At 36.9% G+C, this 24319-nt stretch overlaps 1 pseudogene; it reads left to right on the forward strand.

Annotated features, from left to right (window-relative positions):
- Nucleotides 1-11189: 11189 nt before the first annotated feature.
- Nucleotides 11190-16464, forward strand: LOC107816095 (putative pentatricopeptide repeat-containing protein At1g16830; annotated as a pseudogene).
- Nucleotides 16465-24319: the final 7855 nt, after the last annotated feature.

Raw genomic sequence — 24319 nt, forward strand, 5'->3', positions numbered from 1 at the left:
GGGCGGATGAACCCGAAATATCCTATTCGAGGGCGGATGAACCCGAAATATCCTATTCGAGGGCGGATGAACCCGAAATATCCTATTCGAGGGCGGATGAACCCGAAATATCCTATTCGAGGGCGGATGAACCCGAAATATCCTATTCGAGGGCGGATGAACCCAAAATATCCTATTCGAGGGCGGATGAACCCAAAATATCCTATTCGAGGGCGGATGAACCCAAAATATCTTATTCGAGGGCGGATGAACCCAAAATATCCTATTCGAGGGCGGATGAACCCAAAATATCCTATTCGAGGGCGGATGAACCCAAAATATCCTATTCGAGGGCGGATGAACCCAAAATATCCTATTCGAGGGCGGATGAACCTAGAATATCCTATTCGAGGGCGGATGAACCCAAAATATCCTATTTGAGGGCGGATGACCCAAAATATCCTCAAAACTTGAAAATGTCTTACCTCAAAACTTGATGGGGATTATTTTGCTGGGGATGAATTTTCCTTTTCTTCCTTCCCCACTCTGGGTTGTCCGACCCTCTTGAAACTTGCTCGAAAATCTGTCGAGATGCTTCTACATCTCGATGATCTGCTGGGGATAACACTGCAAACCGCTGAGTAACACTGCCGGGGAGAACACTGCTGAGGATAACTCTGCTGAGCAAAATATGTTATCTTACTCCTTCCAAGACTACTTCCTTTAAGTAGGATGTTTCATTCCTCTGCAAACTGTTTCCTTTTGCAAAACTGTTTTTTTTCTTTGTTTTACTAGCTTCTTCCTTCGAAGACTACCTCCCTTAAAACTCGTTTTGCCTTTCCCCGAAAAAAAAAACCGCTGAGGATACCGATTTTCACCAAACTTGTGTTAGACTCCTCAAAAATTTTCGAAATGAACGAAAATTTTCTGCCCCAGTTTGACAATCTTTCTTGCGGCGCATCTTTCTGTCATCGGTAGCATTCCCTGTCCCTGCTTCAAATCAAAGAAAATTTGGTCAGTTTAAAACGTGGTGGTTGGTTGTGATACTCCTGCTGGGGATGCCATCAACCATTCTCCATCTATCTGTTGTCTGTCCATCCTGAAGCTTGGCCTGATACCTTCCGACCTTCTTGACGATTCGTTATTCCCCAAACCTCTTGACCATTTCCCCAGTCCCCTTATCTGACCTCACGTATTTTCATGACAGCTGATGTAACTTGAAGATCGTGCATGTTCATTGAGATGATCTGCTGGGGATAACACTCCAAATCTCTGTTTATTCGTGTCGCTGAAAGCAACCTTTTCTGTTGGGGTTGTCTTTTATTCGGTTCCCTTTTGTTTATCTTTCTCCTTTCATAGAAAATTCCCTAGTAGAGTCTGTTTGGTCAGAACAAGTGAGAAATGACTTCAAAAGATACCGACTCTAATGGCCATGACATGCATATGTGGCCTATCCTCTGCCGTCAATCGTCTTTCAAGATCTTCATTTGGCGATTCCCCATCTGATTCTTAATCTTATTCGACTTGTAGTGCCCAAAGGGTTTTCACTATCAAGCCTCTCTCATTTTGGTTTTTCTCTCAGTTTTCATCGCCTTATAGTGTCCGTGAAGATTTCACCGATAAGACTCTCTCATTTGTATCACTTTCCAGCTGGGGATTTGGAGTGTTGCCGATATGACTCTCTCTGCTGGGGATTCTTTTCGGCTATCAATTCATTTCCAGTCCATGATCCTCTTCTTTGTTGGGAAATGGGGTGCTATCCCCGACTTCCGTTTGTATGGCTTGGCATCATTCGAAGACTGGTCAAAAGGTCTTTCTTTGGACCGTAATGTGGGATTTTGGATAGGCTAGAAAGAAAGGCTATTAAAGACTCAAAAACAAATAAATTTGGGGTTCAAAATTACAACCTTCGGAACCATATTTGCTTACAACAAGCGCAACTCTTGCCCCAGTTTCTTGCTTGGGGATTTTTATTTTTTGTTATACTATGTTACACTATGCACACTATGCATCCTATGCACCCTATGACCGAGCCGTGAGGCGCCTACGTATCCTCTTTGAGGAATCAGGTCAAACGTAGTTCCCAATTCCTTTTTTTTCATTTACCTATTATTTTCTTTTCTTTTCTTTCTTTTTCTCATTTCTCCTTTCTCCTTTCTCTTTTGTCGTTTTTTTTTCTTTTCTTTTTTTTTTCTTTTTTTTTCTTTCTTTTTCTTTACCTTCCATGCTTGTATTTTACTAGTCGCTGCTACTGATTCCGAACGAGGGGTACGAAAGAAAAACAAATAAGGCTAAAAAGGGTTAACGAAGGATAAAGTGTTTAAATAGCAGAATAAAATGCCTTCGTCATTCCAGTCTTCAAAACATGCCAAGTGTAAACAACACAAAGATTTGTAGCCTCTTCTGAGGGTGCTGGACTTGACAATTATATTCACACATTTGCTTTTTCATTTGTCCTCTCTAAAGCACCGTTTGGCAACACTCTCACTCTCATTATCATGAACGACCCTCATGTCAATTTGGCGAATCTTGCCTTTAACGGTTTTCTTTATGTTTTACTTGCCCCAGTTCCACATGACTCGAGCTCCGAATAATCTCAAACTGTCCTTATTCCCTTTAAATGTTCTGATCATTTTTCCGGGGTTTTATGATTAACTTTTTAGATTAGGCCCAAACTGTGTGTGCATGTCATGTCACTAGAATCGGCGATGAACCAAAATAATAAAGAACTAAACAAAAGGATGACCGGAAATAATAAAGGACCCGACTTTGTATTAGACTAACGGTGAAATGATTTGAATAACAAAACAAACAAAACAAACCAGAATAAAATCCTAAAACAACCTGGATAAAACTAAACAAACCGCTATGATAAGATAAGAAAGTTTGACACAAGACAATATCTGAATTACAACCCTAATAATCCGGAGAACAGAAATGACAACAAAATAAACCACCAAAAGCTTCTCTCTTGCTAACCAAGGAACGGAGCACCCTCCCAATTATCAAACCTGGCATCTTAGCCGCTGAGCTTCGCATCAATATTGCCAAGACCAATACTAACTTCAATATCATCAACCTCAGTCAACAAGTTATCGATAGGGTTCAAGTGCTCCATGTCACTGTAATCGATCACAATCCGCCCTTTTTGGATCATTCTTTCTACTTCCCTTTTCTGATTACGACAGCTCTCAATGTTGTGCCCTCTGACATTGGAGTGGTATGTGCATCGTGCAGCAGGATCAAAACTTCTCGCACGTGGATCTGGAGTATATGCGGGGAGCGGCTCAATCAGGCCAGCATGCCTTAGCCTTTCAAACAAACTTGCATAAGATACTCCGATAAGGGTGAGAGCCTTTTCTCGTTTCAGCAACCTCTCGTTCCTAAATGCTTGATTGGGCCAGAAACCTGATCCAGGGGGCTTCCGGTAGGCTTGTGAGGGTGGATAGGCATTTTGTGGAGCCGGGTACCTGGAAAGTGAAGTAGGGTTTTTAGGGTCACTGGGAGAGAAGTGGTGTTGGGGAGGGGAGAAGCATTGAGAAAACATAGCTGGAGGGCGAGTGATGGAGCTACTCGGGTGCCTGGGAAAGCTGTGATAGGCGGTTATATATGGAGAGTGTGGGGGAGCGTCTGGCCTTGTGCTCGGTGTACGGGTAAGGACCGATACTAGGAAGCTAGGTGGTGGCGGGGGTGGTGCTATCCGAGCCATCCACGCCCGATACATGTCTGCCACATGCTGTCTCAACATTTTCACTTCTTCTGCCAACCCGTTGTTCCGTTCGACCAGTTGTTATGGGTCATCGGTACTAACCCACTTGGTTCTGAGGTTCTGTGTCTTTGACTTTGTTTTGCAGGGAGGAGTTACCACAACCAACCACTTTTCTATATATGAACACAGCAAAGTGAAGCCATCACGTTAGTGTTAGGGCATTTGACAGATAATCATATATCAAAGATGCAATGCACCTAAGCAGTTAAACCGTTCTATCATGCATTCACTTCAGTTACGTGCATTGTTCCGGCTTCTTGTAATTGTGCCCCTTTGAAAATCTACCGCGTTTTCCTTTATTTTTCTTTCTCTTTTTTTTTTATTATCATTCCTTTTTCAGTGGTGGTCGAATCTTATAGAGATTGCCTACGTATCATGACCCCGCATAAATCAGACCTTGCGTAGTTCGGCAAAATAAGAAATAAACAATAATAAATATTTTTTTTCAATTTTCATATTAAAACAAACTGGGTTTCAAAGGTTTGAAGATGACCTACAAACTCGAAAATCAAACAACCCACATATTCTAATCAAAAGATTTACAAACTCCAAAAACAAATGGCCAGCTTCCTTTCTCCGTTTGACAAATGCAACCGAACGGTTATTTTTGCAAATGTGGCCCCATCCAAATTTCACATGAATTTTGAGGCTAGGGAGGATTATTTTATGACACTTTACAAACTTGTCCGTTCTTTTACGAAAATAGCCTTTCGACAACTGAAAGATACTCTAAGGCTATTTCGGCAAGAACGGTTTAAGACACTACTGATGTTGGCTCGGCTTATCTTGACTAAAAATCCAAACAGTATTCACCTGACTGCTGACTCTTTTTTTAAAAAAAAAATTAAAATAAAAGACCTGGTGTTGCAAACACAGCCTTTCAGCATCTCGGGGACAAAGATTTTAAGGATGCGTTAGCTAACCGGCCAAAATCCTAAAAATAACCCAAGGTGGCTGTTTATACAAAGTCAGCCTTCCGGCGTCCCTTTCGGGAACATTCGGCTATTTTTGACAAAAACAGCATCGCCCGACTTATTTGTGACTCTTTTTTATTATTTTTCAAAATAGAAGACCCGATATTGCAAACATGGCCTTTCAGCGTCTCGGGGACGAAGATTTTTAAGGCTGTGTGGGTCAACTGGACCAAATCTAAAAAATGACCCAAAGGTGGCTGTTTATGCAAAGTCAGCCTTCCGGCGTCCCTTTCGGGAACATTCGGCTATGTTTTGATAAAACAGCGTCACCTGACTTCTTTATGATGAAATTAAAATTTGACATATTTTTTGGCTATTTTAGCAAAAGGGGAGGTTGGAACCGATGAGAGTTGCCTACGTATCTCACATCCGGTGAGAATCAAACCTGCGTAGTTCGGGCAAATAAACTAACTAATTTTGAAAACAAACATATCTTCCCTTTTTTTTAGCAAAAGAAACTATTTTTCCTTTCCGTTTTTTTGAAAACAAAGCAAACTAAAATAAAGGACTCTTTCTTACACACTTTCTGCTTTTTTGGGTAAACAAACAATTTTAAAAGTAAAATATTCTTTTTTTTTAAAATTTTGGCAGAGTTCCGACAGTACTTGGACACTGGGTTTTTCTAAAACAATCAATTAACTCCCTAACTGTTATTTCTCTCTTTTTCTCCATTTTTTTTTCAATTTTCCAACGTTCTCGAGATGCAAAACCGGTCAACATGTGGGTTCGGAACAAATAAATGCACAGCCCAAAGAGGATGCATCAGGATGGTCTTTTCATTTCAGGTTGCTAGTCCTAGACGGACCCAACCCCTGTGTTGAGTCCCCTAAGTCAAATGCAACATGATACAAATAATCGTTCCTACTAGGGATCCGGCATGAAATCATGTTATTCTATGTTCAAAACCTGAGTCGGTGTTCTAGACTGTGTACCCGAGCGAACAACTCGAATCGAGAAGGGGGCAACTTTCCGGGAACCAAAGGGTCATCCGGCTTAGTAACTTGTCCGGCCTCTTTCTTATTTCAAGGTATGACACTAACAGAATAGAGAGTCTCAACCAGTAAGCACATCCCCGGAGGTGAAGAGAGAAGGATGTCGGCACAGTTTATATACAATTCAGATAATATCAAAGCGGTAACATTTAGCACATTCAACATAAAACATGTAGGAAAATCAGATACAATCAAATACATCAATTTATTTAAGCTCGAATTCTGAACCCTGAACCAGAGATTCTGGGTTGTTATCCCCAGTAGAGTCGCCAGAGCTGTCACACCTCTTTTTTCCGGCACCCGCAAGAGTACAAGGAGTTTTTCCAATTAAAGGACAATCGAAACGAGATTTGTTTATTTATTTTAGAGTCACCACTTGGGAGATTTAGGGTGTCCCAAGTCACCAATTTAATCCCGAATCGAGGAAAAGAATGACTATGTATTACAGTCCGTGAACCAGAAATCCTGATAAGGAATTCTGTTAACCCGGGAGAAGGTGTTAGGCATTCCCGAGTTCCGTGGTTCTAGCACGGTCGCTCAACTGTCATATTCGGTTTGTTTATCTGATTTTATACAATTATGAGCTCATGTGCAAATTTTAACTCTTAACCGCTTTTGTCATTATTATTATTATTTTAGAATTGCAACGTCGTAAAAATGCGTTTCGAACCACACTGCAATCAATGCACCCATGGTTGTTGACACGTTTTGACTCCGTTGAGATTTGGATTTGGGCCGCATAAATGCGCACCCGAGTTTAGGGATGTAGTATTATTAAAATCGTGCCTAAAGAATCTAACGCTTTATTACTTTGGAGAAGGCCGTGAAATTTGCTAAACGGCCCATCTCGAAATCTAAGTATTCAATTAAACATTTATTGAGGGCCCCGCAATTGGTGCGTTTTATTGGGCGAGGCTCATCTCATTTTTATTTAAAAGGATAAACCTATAGTGACTACATTTTTTCTATTAAGTTTAGTCTCTAAAATAAAGAAAGAAAATCCTAAATAATTAGGAGCTTTCAAAAAAAATTAAGAAAACGTAACATACTAATTGCTAGATTAAGACAAATATTAATGGAAAGAATTTTACTAAAAAAAAGAAAGAAAATTCGAAATTATAAATAAAATAAGAAATTCGACAACTAATATTCAAAAGAAATCAAATATAGCTAGATTGAAGCTCGCATTGTTATATAAAAAAAGCTATTGGAATTAATTATTCATAACCATTTGAAACTAGATTTAACCATAATTACTAAAGCTTATTAGAACGTTTATTAAACTTAAACATTATCTAGTCTTGTTTGGCTTTAACTAAATTTAACTATCCATTCATGATTAACCTACTGTTGACCATATTAAAACCTTCATAGCTAGTGAATTAACCCATTTTGCCAAGCTGATTCACTAAAGACCAACTTATGTTATTTTTCTCTTATTTCAATTATTAAACAGTAATACATGAAATAGCCTAAATACAATCAGTAAAAGAAACGAAGAAAAAGCGAAATTAAAACTTCAAAGTTCCATTCTTCATGTATTCATGCTTTCACATTTTTCAGCTTGCAATAGCTAGTATTATAGTCGTGTACCTGGTATTTGAATACAAGGAAAGGAAGAATAGGATCAGCAACAGTAGAAACAGCGCAGCAACAACAAACAACCAGCAGTCAGAAAATCCAGCAGTAGACTTGAAAACCAAACAGAAATTCCAGCAACCACTCAATAAAGCAATAACAAAGGACCAACAATTAACTCAAGAAGCCAATTGAAAATCCCGGAAGCAAACAGGAGGCAGAGATCACACTCAGGAATACACGGAAATAGTATTCGGATATTTTAGAAATCCTCTTCCTCAAGATTAAAAGTATGTTCTTATATCCTCTTTAGTTCTGAAATTTTTTATCTCCCCCAAAATTCTTCTTCCCCTAAGTGTCAAATGAGTCATCTTTTATATCGAAAGCAAGACTCTTCCCTTCTTCTTTTTACCTAATTCATTTTTACTTTTTAAACTATTATTACTACCCCTTTTATCTCTTTTACTTTTTAACCCAATATTCTTTTACTATATGCACCTTTTAACTTTTATTATTACCTACACTATTTCTAATGTCTACTTTAGTAAAGTAGTCACATGGGCCCCCTATGTTCCCTCTTTTGAATGGTCAAAAGAAGACATCATTATTAACCTTTTTCTTTTTGCTTTTATCATTATGTCTTGTCCCCCACCATAATTAAATAATATGCAATTGGCTAATTCCCGTTTTACCCCTAAAACTACTGTTACTGCCCTGATTCAAAATCTGTTCAAACTTCAAAATTATCTAAGAACTTAAAATTAAATTACCAGCTATAACCAATCCTTAATCCAGTTCAATCAACAAATTCAAACTTAAACGATGAACAACAAAGCAACAATCAGAATTATTTTGACTGAACGATATTTTTAACAACACATATATTTTCAGATCCAATAATATTAACAAATTGGACGTAACAAATAAGTAGATTTGAATTTCTAAATTCAATAATCATTTGAACTTTAAACTAAATCCAACAACATTACAACCCAGATGAATATTCAAATTAAATCAAGAATTAAAACATAAACTCACATTAAATCACCGGATTAAGAACGAACTTCAAACAAAAGATGAACACGAATTAAATCTAAACTAATTAACAAAGATGGATGATTCAAGCGATTAAACTAACATATTTCTATATTACAACTAAATTCTTTTTAAACGAATAAAAACAAACCGAAGAAGAAATAATTAATTGAATTTCAACTTGAATCTAACAACATTAACAATTTCTAAAAAATACATAAAAACACATGAAACAAACTGAAGAACTAATTAATTAAATTTCAATTTGAATCTAATAACATTAAAATTAAACTAACAATTTCTTTTAAAAAATAAATAAAAACACATGAAACAAACTGAAACCAATTAACAAAACGATAAACACGAACAAAACAAGAATAAAACATTTACCGATTTTAGATCTGAGAACATCAAAACAAAACTACTGACAGAAATGAAACTTAAACCCACTAACCGGATCGGAACGACGACGAACTCGAATGAAAACAAAACTCGAACCAAGACTGCCAACGACCTAATGGATCTTGACTTCAACGACAAACCCACCTTCCTTTTAACCTTGACGAACTCAAAACGACAAACGACGAGCTCGACGAATTGAAACTGAAGATCGACGAGCAGCAGTTGTTTGTAGTTGAGCAGTGGCAGCCATGGATGTTGGACGAAGCAGCAGCATCGAGCAGCAACAACATGGACGAAACCATGGCAGCAGCAACGCGACGGAGCAGCAGCGGGCAGCAGCGACGTGAATTGGTATCATGGTCGTCGAGCAGCAGCAGCCATGGTGAGCTGCCTGAAGCTGCGACTGGAACTGCGACTGGAGAGGAAGAAGCACCAGCGATGGTGGACGCAGTAGTTGTTGTTGCTGCGTCGCCAAGCTGGAGGTCGTTTGGGACGTGAACGCTTGGGTTTTGCTGGAGGTCGACGAGGCAGCTGGGGAGGTGAAGGAACGCAGTCATGGGGGTTTCGTTTGAAGCTAGAGCTTGGAGGAGTAGAAGAAGAAGAAGACGTAGCAAGGGCAGCCATGAGAGGAAAGTTTTGAAGCTAGAGCTTGGAGGAGTAGAAGAAGAAGAAGAAAAGGGGAGGGGGCAGGTAGTTTAGTTTTTGTTTAAGTTAGGGTTTTCTAAATAAAAAAAACTAAATAATAAAAAAAAAAAAATGGGAAGATAGGGACGGGTCGTTGGGCTATGGGGCAGATCGGGTTGATCCGGTTTGAAATGGACCGGGTCGTAGGGGAAGGTTGGGTATCTTTGGGCTTGTGATTTAAATTGAAGAAAAGGCCCAATCCGGTCTTCTTCTATTTTATTTTTTACTTATTAATAAAACTAAAATGTTAAAATTAAATTATAAAAACCCAAAATTATCTGGAAATACTAATTAACTCTTAATAACAATTAACACACAATTAAATAGTAATTAACGATAAAAATCACACAATTTGGACGTCAAATGCTAAAAATGCAAAATACATATTTTTATGATTTTTTTTTCATTTTGTAAAACAAACTTAATTACTCCTAACTGTAGAATTAAATATTAAATGCAAATGCGACATATTTTTATATTTTTTATTAATTTAACAAATAAACATGCATAGACAAAATATAAATAATTATCCAAAAATGCCACGAAAATTCAAAAAAATTGCACACAAAGGAAAATTGTTTTATTTGAATTTTTTGGGAGTAATTCTCATATAGGGCAAAAATCACGTGCTCACAGGCACCAAAACATATGAAAATCACAATGAACTCAAGAACTTCTAAAAACACAACCACGCGTCTGATTCCTATTAAATCAACTCGGAATGACGTAAACTTTGCAGATAAGGTCTAAATGAGAAAACAGACCTATTCCAAGTCCCACAACTAAATTCCGAACCCGATAGCCATAAAGTCAAACCATGATTAAACCTAAGAAAATTCTAAACCTTCAAATTACCAACGCCAAAAAAGTGCCAAATGAACCTAGGAGCCTCCGAATACAATTTCGGGCATATGCCTAAGTCCAAAATCACCATCCGGATCTATTAGAATCACAAAAACTCCAACCTGAGATAAAATACGCAAAAGTCAAACTTGGTCAACTCTTCCAACTTAAAATTTCTAAAATGAGAATTATTATTTCAATCAAATCCCGAATCGCCCGAAAATCGAAATTGACCATACACAAGTCACAACACATTCTATGAAGCTACTCTAGATCTCAAACCACCGAACGAGACGCAAAAGTTCAAAACGACAGGTCGGATCGTTACAAAAAGTGGACAACCCAGCTAATTGTTATGTAATTATTTCGAGGGGAAAAATCAGAAATAACCCGATTTATAATTGGTAATTGAAAAATAGCCACATTTTCAAAAATAATTTAGATTTAGTCACTTTTTCATATAAAGATAAAATCTAAACAAAAATATCCTAAAAAATCCGAAACAATTTCAGCATAATGTGCTGGAATTTCATAATGTACCGGAGTTCCAACATAATATGCTGAAAGTTTATGCGCATGAATTTTATAATCCAATATATTATGCCGAAATTTTGTGTTTCACTGGAATTTCATAATATGCTAGAGTTGCAACATAATATGTTGAAACTTTATACATAAAAGCTCCATAGTCTAGCATATTATGTTAAATTTTTTTGTGTTTCAGCTAAAATAATGACTATTGTTTATTAACTTTGCAAATGAACTATTTCTCAATTACCAGTTCAAAAACCGGCGAGGTTGTGCTATTTTCACTTATTGGGATGGACAAGTACCCGTCAATAATAAGAGGCGCCAATCAGATTCAGGTCTTGGACCCAGTCGGCTAATCTCTTCTAGGGGCGTTTTGGTCGTCTTCTAGGGTTTTAACATCACATAGCCGTACTTCCAAGCTCCATCCTCACGAAACTCATTAATATAGTCAAAAAGGTCAAAATAATACCCTCAGAATCTCTCCCCTATGTTCTTTATATGCTGCATTTTGCATTTCTTGGTATTATATACTGGAAATGTTATGGATATGGTTCTCCACTGGAAGAATTGCTTCACATCGAATGCTCAAAATGAAATCTTTAGCCTCATTCCAATGTCTATGCTCACAAATTTAATACTTTGCTCATGTCCCACAAGGTTCTTTTCCTCTAGACATTACCAGAAGTTTCCAGATAGTTCCATTGAATGTTTTTCTGATGACCCACAAAGTTATTTTTCCTCAAGAATCATTCTTACCCCTAGAATTGTACATAAAACTATATCAAATTGTCGTTCTGACATTCTTGCATTTTTGTTTTTCTTATGGTGTGCAAAACAACATAAGTACTTTCATGACAGGGCCACTTTGACCCATATGATTAGTATTGTTTCTCGGTTGACGCAGAGGTTAGAACAGTGAAAGGGATAGTTAAGGAATTGGAAGAGGTTGGTTGTGTAATAAAGCTACAAACTTTGATGTTTTTGTTGAGAATTTATTGGTTTGGTGGAATGTATGATAGGGTTTTCGAGATGTTTGAGGAAATATTGGGTTGTGGTTCTACTCCAAATACTTTCTCTAGGAACATCGTAATGGATGTATTGTTCAAGATTGAGCGTGTCGAAGTGGCACTTAGAGTTTTGAAAGAAACCCAGGTTCCAAATTTTTTAACTTATAGCATTGATGTGTGCAACTTGTGTAAGCTCAATGATTTGGTTAATCTTCAGGATGTGCTTAATATTATGTTGAGGAAAAGCTATTATCCTATCGAGGAGACATTTTCTGTGATTTGAGTTGTTACTGTAAAGGAGGTCTAATAACAGAGGCAAAACAAATATTAGGTCTAATGATAGTTTTCGGTGTTCCTGTATCAGATAGAGTTTGGGGTATATTAATAGATGGATACTGTAAAGCTGGCAACATGGATGCTGCAACTTGCTTGGGAAGATGGTAGAGAGTAGGTATTCGCCAAATGTTGTAACTTGGACGTTGTTGATCAAGGGATTTTTTGAGTCCCAGATGCCAAGCAAGGCATTTGGGATCTTGGATACCATGGAATCAAGAGGATGCTTCCCTGATTTGGTTCTTTGTAACGTGTTAATAGATAGCCTCTCTAAAATGGGGAGGTATGAAGATGCAATCAATGCTTTCTTCCTTTTGCGGGAGCAAGGACTAACACCCGATTCTTATACTCTTTATTCTTTGATTACAACTGTCTATCTCTCTAAGCAATATGTCGAATTACCTCTGCTCATAACTGGCTTCGAGATTCAACCTGATTTAGTTGCATGTAACTCTTTCCTTAGCTATTTCTGCAAAGCTGGTTATCCTGCTGTGCTATTGAATTTTACAATGATATGATAGATAGAGGTTTCATAGCAGATAAGTATACCTTTTGCCAGATTACTGACTGGATTATGCAGCTCAGGTAGGATAGGAGAGGCAGTCAAGGTGTACCGTGGACTTGTTAGAAGTCACGTTGGGCTTGATTCTCATATAATTACTATGATAATAAATGGGCTAATAAAATCTGGTAAGTTTTACAAAGCTGTTAGCTTAATCAAGAAAGCTGCTTCAGAGAAGTCCCAACTAGATGATGTTTCTTACACTATTCCCATTAGTGGACTACTTACTGGTGGTCAAGTTGGAGAAGCATATGCCTTGTTCCGCCAAATGAAGGAGGTTGGTCTAGCACCAACTAAACAGACCTATAATCAGATTCTCTCAGGTTTTTGTAAAAGAAGTGATGTTTGAATGGTTAAAGAGATCCTACTTGAAATGGTTGATGCTAGTATTGAAGTTGACCTTTTTAATCTGAGGTTGATGAAAAATCTCCTTTATAGATCCCACCGCCATTCTGCTTCACTCTTAACTCTATTAACTAACATTTCAAATTTCGGAATCCTTCCAAGGGAAGCATACAATGAAATGATCAATGAGCTGGTTCATCATATAAACATCAGAAATGTGCATGCGGGCACGTGTAATAACCTTGATGTTGGCACATCTAGCTCAGATGAAACCCAGGAGTTGGCTGTTGCAATCGGTTGAGATGACTTGATTTGGCAGTTTATTCTATGTATAGCAAAGTGCACTTCTTCAGTTCATCAAGAATCAGAGCTTACTCTCTCGGAATATCTAAGATGATGAGTGATCTAAGAATGAGGATTCCATAAAGGTACCGCCTAAACTCCATCGAAATGATAGACATGTTCAAATGGACTGTTGTTCTGTCAGGTTGCTGGTTTTAGCGTTTCCTTTACAGTTATTGTCCCTTTTCCCCCATTTTCTGGTTCACTCAATTTGGTTCTAAAGGGGTGGTCACTGTTATAGGATTTGAAATGAAGTGGGGAGGAGAGGCGGTTTCCGGGGGATTATGTTCTGTGTGGGTAACAATTGCAATTCTTACAAATATATAATTAACCTCAAGTTTTGGAGATTTTTCTTCTACTTTTGAACTGTAATTTGGTTTTTCTATCCTTATTGATCTGAGATGAAATAGGTTGCTAAACTCCTACAATATCGGTATCTCCCTTTTGATGTGTGATACAGAGCATATACTTTGGTTGTTATAACAATAACAACATACCCAATATTTTCCCACACTGTGGGGTCTGGGAGGGTAGTGTGTACGCAGACCTTACCCCTACCTTGTGAGAATAGAGAAGTTGTTTCCAATAGATCCTCGGCTATTTTGGTTGTTATAGAGATCCATAAATAAAGAAGGCTTTAAAAGGAGCTTATAAGCCAAAATTTTTGTGAATATAGACTCTTGGAAGTTTGAACTCACGACACTACACTATGTTGTCTCACTGATCCTGTTGATTTGTCTGTTGATTGATTTTTTATGAGCTAGTGTTTTAATCATAAGTGTTGATACGAGGAATAAGATCATATATGAGCTTAGCACTTCACATTTGCAGTAGAAGTATTGAAAGAAATGCAAAAGGGACCTAGAAGGAATCTAAACTTTGGTTGTTGTTTGGGCTGTATATTGTGTCATTACTACATTGAAAAAGATCAATATGTAAAAATTTGAAACTTCATAGATCAAATAAACTTCATTTGGGAAATTCTTTCTTGTTAGGATTCCATCTAACTGTCTGTGAAGTGATTTCAACTTTAATATTTACCGTTGACATGATTTGCAGTGCCAGGTATCTGGTGAAAGCACCAGGGATATGACTTACGAGTGTAAAGCTGGATTAGGTCACTAGGCGGATGCTTCTTTTGTCTTCCTGGTAAGTGCCTAAAAGAATAAACTAATTTTTTTGAGCTATATATGCTTTCTGGTGCTGGCGTAGCAATGTCATTTTTTCTTTACTGGCTGTAGGAGGAGGATATCGAACCATGTAAGAGTTGCTGGAAGTGATATTACAGGAACATAAATCCACAAAATATGGTATGTATAGTGTTACCTCCATATACCATGATTGATTTGCAAAGATTTTGATTAACTCACTCTCTCGTGCAGGTTAGTAAAGCTAATTGCTGAGTGATACTATAATACCTTACTTGCTTGTTATTTGTCAAATGGTGTTAAAGAAGATTTCATGTAGCCTGTTGCTCGGTCTGATTGTTCTTGCTGCTCTAATGAGGTACCAAATTAACCTAACTAAATGCTTTTGTCTGTTATGTTTCTATAATGCTTGGACCATCAGTGTGTGGTTGGTGACTGTGAGATGTTGCAGAAGCAACATATCAAGTTGCTTTCTTTTGTGTGATTATCACTGGGTGGAGCCTGAACTAGATCTTCAGTGGAGAAGCCTTTGACTGACTTAAGGAATATAGAAAATTCTGGTTATTTGATAGAAAACTCTAAATGTTTCAGCCACCGATATTGGTAGGCAAACTGAGCTTTTCCATGATTTGCCTATTACAGGCAAAATTCAACATAAATACTTTGCTGCTATATTGAAAATTTATGTAGCTAAAGCAGATGAATAACAAGGCATTTAGGAGGATGGGTATTCGATGTTTTAGAATTTTGAAAATCCAAGAATGAACCAAATAAAGAAAGAAAGAACAACAACAATTACACCTCAGTCCCAAGCAAGTTGGGGTGGGTGATATGAATCCTCATTCCTTTCATTAAGCTCAACTCATATCATCATCATTACCAAAATAAATAAATAAAAAAGAAAAGAAAGAAAAGGCAAAGAAAAACAGAAAAACAGGAAATTAATTAAAAGATAGGTCAAAGAGTGAACGAGAAAAGAAACAAAAACGAAAGAAGAAGAAAAAGAGTACAAAAAACTGGATTTTAATTGAAAGGTAGGGTGTGGAGATTCGATCCATTGACCCGGGGGGGGGGGGGGGGCAGCATGCACGTAGACCAAGGTGCTCTCCTGAGCATGGGTGGCTGTATAGAAATTTTAGTAAATTTAGCAGAAAACCAGTGCTATACATGGACCAGGGAGGGGAAGGGTGCATGGGTTCATGTGAACCATACCTCTTCAAGTGGATCTGCCTCTGAGCTAAGGTATGTGGTTCAGCTTGACAGAAGAAGAAACTTATTGGTGCTTGTCCCATTTTTTTTTGGTCTCTGCTTCTATAATGTCAGCTTGAACTGGTCATGCCTTTTGGTGGAACATGATTACTGTCATCCAAGTTCCATTTATATATGTGCTCTGTTGCCTAATAATTATTACTTCTATTCATTAGTCATTTTTCTGATGGACTGGACTGTGTATCTTGTTCTTCAAAGTTGCAGCAATACACTCTTCAGAAGACGGCGTTGCAATATGGAGGTACTGGTTTATCCAACCGGGATTGTAGCAGATATAAAACACATGTCCTGCTAGGCCAATCTCCCTAGCATCGTTATTAAAAGCCATCGCTTCACCGCTTAAAGCAATGATGGATTCGAAACGTGGGATTACCACTTCACAGGTGAAGCCATGCACTTCATAGAAATATGTGCTTCAAAGAATGACACACAAACTAATCCCAACGAGAAACGACATGTTCTTTGAATCTTAACTTTGAGGATCTGGATCAATATCAGCATCGAATACTGAAATTAGTTATTGCAATTGTAATTTTGATAAGTATAGTACTAAATCACTTTATGTTTGCTACTTTTTTGTCCTGGATGTGCGCTTCACTTGCCGCTTTTCGCATCAAGCCCTAAGAACCTTGTCGGTTTTTTTTTTGGCATTTGAACTTTTGGATGAGAAATCCACTGTCTCCTCATGTCATTGTTTGCTATTTCTATTTACTACTACTATAATTCCGTGTGCTTTGAATTAAATTAATTAACCTAAAATTGATTCGTGAACTGGTGTATTATCCCTAGCCTTAGTAGTGAAGACACTGCCGCAAAATTCTTATTTCTTTGTCTAAAGTTGGTTTATTGGCTTAATTAGTTAATATAAGAAAATTTAACCAGTTTTATAATGCTTCAAACATAATCCTTGGAAAACCAAAAGAAGTACCGAAGAAAAGGGATGTAGTCTCTCCCTTGGCCTTTGGATAGGAGAAGAAAACATCATTCGCTCAAGTTTTTTGCTTCCTACGTCCTTGCTAGTCAAAAAGGGGCTCTTCGACCAATAAGACATTAGTCGTTATCCGTCCAGGAAAAGTAAGCTACCTTTCTTTGATCCCATCCCTTTCCGGACAGGGAAGATGACACCAACTGCAAAGTTGAATTTCCACAATCTAACATAATACTAATATCTTTTTTTGATATGTATTCTTGCTTAGGAGAAATACATAAACAACTCCTTTAAGTTGTCCACAACAATCAGACGAACACCTTAACTAGGCATATGACAAGACTGGCACTTCTATTTGACACATGTGTGTCTTATGAATACCCGAGTTCAACAAGCCTCATGTGTGAGTTCTCGCGGATGACATGGAAAATTGACAAATTATCAAATGACATGTATTTCTTAATAAATTATAGTAGTTTATATTAAAAAAAATACTTGTAATTCTTTAATTAAAAAATAAAAGGAAAAAAAAAAAACTTTCCTTCCTCCCTCCCAGCAAAATAAAAATAAATAATAGTTGTATTTCTTCTTCCTTTAATACCATAGACGATGGAGCTCCTTTCCACCACTGTAACAAACAAAAATACCACAAAACTATAATCTTTAACAATAATTTCTCTCAAAAGTTCAATTTCTCCTTCCCAATCACTCCCCCCTCTCTCGCAGGTGCAGCCAATACTTTGCGACATTAAAAATCCATCTTTGCTTTGCTTTCGTTACTACTCTTCTTTAATCTCATTGCTGCTCTTCCATTAGTTTGGTTCTTTTTCTTTTTTATTTGTGCAGTGGCCTTATAGTTTATTGCTCTTTGAAGCCCTACCTCAATTATTTGTTTGTATATAAACCTTTCCACCATCGGCTGCCAAATCCCATTTCACTCCCTTTTTCTGATAAAACCAAATCAAAAATCATCCCGACCCGTTTGATTGATATATTTTTATCAGCGAAGAACCAACTGCCAGATCTAATTGGGGTGAAATTGGAAGGTTTTAGCTGGGTTCTTTTTTAGTAGATTTGGGGTCAAAGGGAGATTGAAGAAGTGATAGTGATTCTGTGGTGATGTAAGAGTGGAGATTTATTTATGTTTATTTAACAGTTGTTATTGATTGTGATGGTGATGAAATTTGTGTTCTTGATGTTCATTTTTTTCTAGAATGAAGGTGGAAGGTGGAGAAAGTTTGGGGCAGAGGTACAAAGGATGGTGAAGGGAAAAATTGGAGAAGAAAGTGGTGTAAGAATTAGGTGGGGTCCATATTGATTTTAGGGAGAAAAAGAAAAGGATAAACCTAATTTGAAAGAGCATCACGCGCTCAGATCTGAGTGCAACACACAAATTTTGCCATGTCAGCGTAAGGGGTTTAAGAGATTAAGTTCTTCCAAATAGAAGTGTCTGTTCGGTGATATGCCAAGTTAAGGTGTTCATCTGATTGTTGTGGAAAACTTAAAGGGGTTATTTATGTATTTCGCCTTTTTCAAATGAATATCAATTCTGTCATGGATTGCACCTGATGGATTATAATAAGTAGCGGAAGCAATCCCAGTATCAAAATCACATGTAATCTAGACAACTAGTATAAACGAAATTTTACGGGTTACCTCTTGAAACGAGAACAAAGATCCTCTATCACGTGAGCCTCCAATTCCACAACAATTCGATGAAATCTCCATCACCCGCACGATCACGATCTCCGAATGTTTTATGGTCTTCTACTGTGTTACCCAAATAATATCCGAAAATAGCAATTTGGTGTGGGCGAAATTTCTAGGAAAACTTGGCTGAAAATTTCGGACACCATGTACTACTTTTTCTAGGTGAAAAACCTTATCTATTTATAGCACAAGCTTTAAGGGTTAAAATCCTTTTCCAAAATCCGTTGGATTTTCTTTTCCACCAAAAAAAGGATTCCTTTGTTTCCTATTATTTGGGCACAATAGGGACCACATAATTTAATTAACAAGGCTCAAATTATGAAATTAATTTTTAATTTTCGAAATTAATATCTACCATAATTAAATTACGAATTATTCTACTAAAAATTCGTAATTGCACTCCTTATTCAATTTCGAAATTCATCAATTAAATCTTATTTAACTCCCCATGTTAAGATTCATATACTAATCAATTAAATTAAATTACTGACGATTTAATTTATTAATTATTTCCTTTAGACTTTCGCTTAACTTATTTAATGTGTCGGATACAAAATTCACCGGCCGGGTTTACACATGAAAACTTATAAGCTTTCATAAAGGTGTATCATTAATCTCTAAACCGAGACATGGATTCCATCAACTAACTATTACTTCGCCAATGTACATTATTATTATTCAATTTACCAGGCATATTGACCCACGAAAGAATCTCGCCTTTTAATAAATCAAAACACAATAATATACACAACTAATAATAATTATATCAAGATTAAGAATATAAGTACATTTAATGGCTAGAAAGTTTATTTTATTAAGTCAGTATAAAATACTTATCTCTACTTGGTCCGTTCAATACATACAAAATGTACTGGCACAAGAAGTTGGAATTAAACCATTCTCATAATCAAGATAAATTATATTTAATCTTGTGCTACAATCATCCATGATGGTGTCCAATTCCATCATTAGATTGTGAACTCAAACTTTATACTTATAAGAACCAATGATTTAATCTTCCGTGTATAAGCTAAACTCTATACACTAAATCATCTACTATACTAACAGTGGACATAGACTAATTTATGATCTATTTAGAACTTTATTAAAATTGAATAAATAATTATTCCATAATAAATACTATATCTAAACCAAACCCATAGTTAATAGTATATATCCCTACAATCTCCCACTCAGACTTTTAACCATGACAATTATTAAAATAGACTATATCCAAATGCATGGTTAATAGTATATGCCCCAACAATCTTCCACTTAGACTCATAACCATGCATCTACAACTTTCTCATGTATTCTTTTACATGACTATTAAAAATCTTCACCAAATAAGATTTTGCTAAAGAGTCTTGCCAAGTTATTTCTGATGCAATATTTGTCCAATAGTGCTTTGTCGTAACCATCTAGTTTGGTATTAAACTCTTCAGGGATCCTGTTACTGAAATTATCCCAAGAGTGTACACCGAACTATGATTTTCTTTAGTATTCTCCCACTACGACGAAGTACTACTAATATTACCTTCATTACCTTATGGCATTGAAATATTAGTAACTTTTTACGATAATGTTCACTGTAACATCACTCCCACTCGATAAAGGGATATTATGTCTATTAACGTTCTCTCACTACTTAAATGCAATGGAACGTCAATTCCGACTTATGGGTTTTGATGTTCTTGAATATCTAGTTATTTCTTTGCCCAATTCTTGTAAAAAATAGTTTACTTCTAGGAACATGGTTTATTAAATAGTTCTTATCTAGAAAAATGCATTTGTTTTAATAATTGCCTTATTTTCTTTAGGACAATAAAATAAAACTCCATTCGTTTTTTTGGATATTCAATAAACATGCACCTATCCATTCTTAGTTCCAACTTATGTATCTGCTTTCCCTTTCAGCACATATGCGGGACAATCCTATATCTAAACATACCACAAACTAAGCTTACATTCAATCCACTGTTCTGTAGATGTCCTAGGTACTAACTTAGAAGAAACTATATTCAGAATGTAATTTGCAGTTTCCAGGAAATATTCCAAAAACAAATAAAGCAAATCTGAATAACACGTCATTAATCTATCCATGTCCAAAAGAGACTTATTTTTTCTTTCTACTGTCACACCCCTTTTTCCTACCCCCGGGAAGGTATAAAGGGAGTTTTTTCTAATTTAAGTGATAATCGAAACGAGATTATTAAAAATCAGTGTCACCACTTGGGATAATTTATGGTGTCCCAAGTCACCGATTATAAATCCCGAATCGAGGAAGGTTGACTCTATTTACGGTATGCGAACACAGAAATTCGGGTAAGGAATTCTATTAACCTAGGAGAAGGTGTTAGGCATTCCCGAGTTTCGTGGTTCTAGCACGATCGCTTTGATCATACTTGGCTTATTAAATTATCTAATTACTGGTTTTAGAACCTTTATGCATTTACCTTTTACCGCTTTTAACTAAGAAAATTATTTTAAAACGGGTCACGCGTACGTGTACCCATTTGTTTGGCACGTCAAAAATCATGTCACGCGAACGTGTTCACAATTAGTAATGCTTCGTTATTATTAAGAAAACTTAGTCGAAGTTGCGCGAACCCATACTCCGATTTTGTTTGTTTTTTATAAAATAAAATAAAAAATCGTAATTATGTCACGCGAACGTGTACACAATCACAATAATTTATTTAAATACGCTTAAAAGTATACTAGTGGTGTTCCTTATTCTTCCTAAACATTGAGATTATTGTGAGGCATAAAGATTGTGAGAATTATATTATGGTGGAGAAAGTAAGTCATGACACTTAATATAACCCAACATAATCCTCTCTAGCTTTGCTACCAACAAGTATTGAAATTAAATTAAAATTCATGACAGGAAAAATGGGTATGGACAGAATAAATTAGTCACTAAGATAGAAGATTAAATTGAAGCCAAGGCAAGGTGAATTGGAGAGCCCATTAGTTCATTGAAGAAAACTCTTGTACCCTTTAATTTTCTATATCAAGCTAGATACTCAAAAGAAATAGCTCAAATAGATAAGAAAATATATTGTTATTGAGATTAATCACGCAATACACTAAGAAGAAAGGTACAAAAAACCAGCATGAAAAGAATAACGTCCAGACATAGAAACACTCAAAACAACACTCCTTCGTATAAAATTTGAAATTAGAACAACATGAAATGGTCCAAATTATTAAAGAGAAAACAGAATAGAAAGAAAAGGGAACCTTTGTATATAGATGATTTTGAACTTTAAATTCGAGCCATGACTTGTGGGTTCAGAATGCTATTTCTCTCAAACAAAGCTAACACGCCATATGATGGATGAGAACAATTCATAGAAAATGTTTGTGATTTCTATCCCGAGTTTAAAGCCATGCAAGTTACAGGCACTCATTTCCAGTTTATGCCTAACAAGAAATTGCTTTTGAAATGGAAATGTAAGAGCATGCTTCCCCCTCTAAATTTCAGGCCAGTAGTTTCGGCACAAAATGAAATGCAAAGTACAACAATACGGAGAATCAGAACCATGCTAAAATTAAGCACCTGATGAATATGCTCTGGGGTACTATAATCTATTACCTTCTGATTACCAAATCCCACAAAAGGATCTGCCTAGCAAGCAACAAAATGAAAATTCTGAGGCTCACTTCAGCCTCCTTAATACTCACAGATGCAGCAGACCATATTCAGCACTTATAATGAAAGTCTCTGTACTACAAAACCAAACACTCAACTATAGAAATGGCAATAGAAGAGTGAGTCATTACAGAAAACAAATTGGCTACAGTCTTCTCAAGTAAACCTACCACCAACCAATGTGCCACTATGAGGCCGGGTAGCTTAGACAAACTTCAATACACAAAAATCAGAACATGAAAGTAAAACAAAAAACAGAGGATTCGGGGCAGGTTAGCAGCAATTTCATATTCCATAGTCATGCTCCATGTTACATTCAAGTAATATCCATAAATGTCAAGGTGTACCTGAGATTGAACAACAAAATCAACAGAGGGTGAGATATCAACAGTAACAGCAACAGAGCTCAACCAAATTCAGTACCCAGAACAGATGAAATCAACTCAAAATTCCACCGACATAGTGATCCTTATCAAACCTTGGATCGGAAAAAACTTTCGAAATCACTGTCACTCCATTTCAAATCTTAGAATAAAAGACTTTTGTTTTCAGAAGCAAAAGAAATCAGAAAATCTTGAAAAAAAACTCAATGAAACAATACTCCCAGCTCCAAATGAAACAACAGACTTTTAAGATCAAAATCTCAAGACTCAAGCATAATTTTCAATGGAACAGTACATTTCCCATATTTTTTTTGGTTTTCAGCTATTAACTCTATTGTTCTCCCTCTCACTCAGAATGTTCTCCTCCTCTCTGTCCTCATAATCTTTTTTTTTCTATGTCTCAGAATATTCTTTCTATGTGTTTCAGAGTACCAGACCCCTTAAATGGGCATCTAATTAGTGCATTTTCCACTACAACTTATCTTTTCCATTTTGAATTATCCACTCAATTTAGTGCTTTTGGTTAATTCAGTAATGCAATTTCTACCCTACCACTATTAGAAGCTGCTCAATTAGTGACCACTTGCATTAAACTTATACTAATCAGTTGATTATTATACACATTTAAACAAGAAGTTAAACCATAATCCCAATTATTCTGACTAAGTGATTAAATGAAATACGATTTCAAAGTCTACTGATATCCCAATTATACGAAAAAAATCCACAAAACCAATCTAAAGAAACAAACAGTGAACAGAAATAATTTATACCATAGTACTGATCAAATTTCAGTTGAAATTGACCAAAGAAAATGAGAAGAGGGAAATGACCATTGGAATAAAATTAATCAAACAAACACAGAAACATGAAGGAACTTACCGATTAAACTGGAAAAGCTTGGTACCCTGACTTTCCGATTCCATCGCCAAATAATGTTAGTTACTTGTTCTTTGTCAAAACAAGTGAGTAACACTATTTTGTGACGAACTCGGCTCTAAAATTATCATCAGTCTTGAGTTTAGGTTTGGCTCTTGGATTTAAGATTCGAGCAGATTGGGCCCCATTCCAAGGAAACTGGTTATGGATTAGGGAAGAAGGGAGTGAGGGAGTTCTACGGTGTGAATTTGAGGCCGATTGGGTGAGCTAGCGTTCGGGGATTTTGGGACCGGACTGCTTCGATTGAAGATTCGTGAAGTACTAGGGTGATTCGAGGGAAACTAACTATAGATTGGGGACGAGGGGGCGTAGAGGGTCTTGGGGTGTTATTTTCAGGTGGGTAGGAGCCGGAGCCACCACCCCAGGGTTGTGAGTATATGGTGGCGGCTGGTCTCTAGGGTTTGGGGTGAGGGAGACGATAGACGAGATGGGGGGGGGGGGGGGTTCTGAGGGGGCGAGGTCTGTTTGGATATATATATATATACTGGGGTGGAACTGGATCCAGGCCGTTTGATCAAATGAGATCAAAGGCTTGGATAAATCACTTAATAGGAACGACGTCGCTTGAGTGGGTTAGAGACCGGATCGGTCTCAGATGAAATGGGTCGGATTCAGGTGAGGCGGGTAAGGGGCAGAATCTTAGCCGTTGGATGAAATCAAATCAACGGCTCAGATGAATGGGTGGTAAAACGATGTCGTTTGAATTGTAAAGGGGGCGGACCGGGTTGGGACGGGTCTGGGCTGGTTTTTTTGGCTGGGTTTGGCTAGGTTTTGGGCTGGACTAGGGTAAAACGACTTGGGCCTTTGGAATTTTTTAATTAAATGTGGCCCCAAATGGATTTCTTATTCTTTTTTTTTTATTTTCTGATTTTTTTTAAAAATATTTTTAAACTAAAATTAAAATACAA

The sequence above is a fragment of the Nicotiana tabacum genome, chromosome 7 (genome assembly GCF_000715075.1).
Source record: "Nicotiana tabacum cultivar K326 chromosome 7, ASM71507v2, whole genome shotgun sequence".
NCBI classification, from domain to species: Eukaryota; Viridiplantae; Streptophyta; class Magnoliopsida; order Solanales; family Solanaceae; genus Nicotiana; species Nicotiana tabacum.